Raw genomic sequence first — 1366 nt, forward strand, 5'->3', positions numbered from 1 at the left:
AAACCAAATCATGCAAGCAATTGACAAATTAAACCTACATGCAAACAAAGAAAAGAAGAAAAAAATACAAATTGTAAATAAACGTACTGAAAAATAGGGGGACTCACCATAAACGGTTGAACCCTGGCCAAAATAAAGAATAAATCAATTGGGTAAATGACACCCAGCATGAAGCAAAAGTAAAGACAAAACAACGGCGTTAGCGTGGCCGTGCTCCCCTTGCGCCACGGACAATTAGGCCAGGTGCGCGCACCAGTAAGCGGCAGGAGGAGGGAGGGGGAAAACCACACAACAGTCCACCGCCAAGTCCCGAACACCTCAGGATCTAAAAAATAAAATTTAAGGTGAACTATGGCACCGAGCTCAACAAGCTGTCAATGAACCCACCTACCTCGGTTAAGAGCTCCACGCACATGACGCGTGCCTGATCACACGCACTCCCAGAGAGCAAAACGGGAGCACCAGCACAATCTCAATCCTGAGCCCAAAGGAAGCACAATCACCACAAACTAATCTAAAATCCAACAGAAGGAAAATCACAAAACTAACCTGAAGACCATTACTTGATGCTTGAGGAAAGACAGGATCACACAAGCTCACAACGCCATCTCCACAGCTCAAAACAATTGTATATAAGTGCGCACCCCACACACCTGGCTTTAAAGGGTACGTTGGTGCCGCCCACCACTCACCTTAAAGGTGAATCCGCACCAACATACCACACAACGAAAAGCTAAAATTGCTATTGTCAATTCAACATGAAAGTGGCGCATTTTCAAACATCTTTTTTCGTTTTCTCTATTTGCTATTGTTTTATTAAACTTTCAAATTGTTACGCAAGTCAGGGACGTTTTGACTATACATAATACTAATTCAAGATATCAGTAATGTCATTCTGACTAGTCGGAATGACATCTTAAATAGAAGAGCTGTGTAATTCAAGATATCTCAAATTCATTTCGAGATATCTTAAAATGAATTTTGACTAGTCAAAATTACAATTCAAGATATCTTTAATTTAGTTTTGTCTAGTCATTATTTGCTTTTAAGATATCTATAATTTAGTTTTCACTAGTCAAAACTACATATCTCCTGTCCAAAAATACATTTAAGATGTCTTGAATTATGTAGTCATTAGAGATATCTTTAATTACAATTATGACTAGTCAAAACCAAAATCAAGATATCTTCAATTTACTATATGACTAGTCATAATTTAGTTGTAGATATCTGTAATGTGTATTTTAGATAGTCAGTAATTCATTTTAGATTTCTTGAATAGAAGTCTCCATATAAGTCAATGGTAAACCTGACGTAATTTCATCTAGTCAGAATGAAATTACAGATATCTCAAATAGTTATTTTG

At 37.3% G+C, this 1366-nt stretch overlaps 1 long non-coding RNA gene across 1 annotated transcript; it reads right to left on the reverse strand.

Moving 5' to 3' along the window:
• Positions 1-6: 6 nt before the first annotated feature.
• Positions 7-656, reverse strand: LOC103133438 (uncharacterized). Its single transcript, XR_475753.2, has 3 exons — positions 550-656; positions 392-478; positions 7-325 (listed from the first exon to the last, which is right to left on the reverse strand). It is a non-coding gene; the product is annotated as an uncharacterized LOC103133438 (long non-coding RNA).
• Between the last annotated feature and the right edge of the window lie 710 nt (positions 657-1366).

The sequence above is a fragment of the Poecilia formosa genome, unplaced genomic scaffold (assembly GCF_000485575.1).
Source record: "Poecilia formosa unplaced genomic scaffold, Poecilia_formosa-5.1.2 Scaffold3528, whole genome shotgun sequence".
Lineage (NCBI taxonomy): Eukaryota > Metazoa > Chordata > Actinopteri > Cyprinodontiformes > Poeciliidae > Poecilia > Poecilia formosa.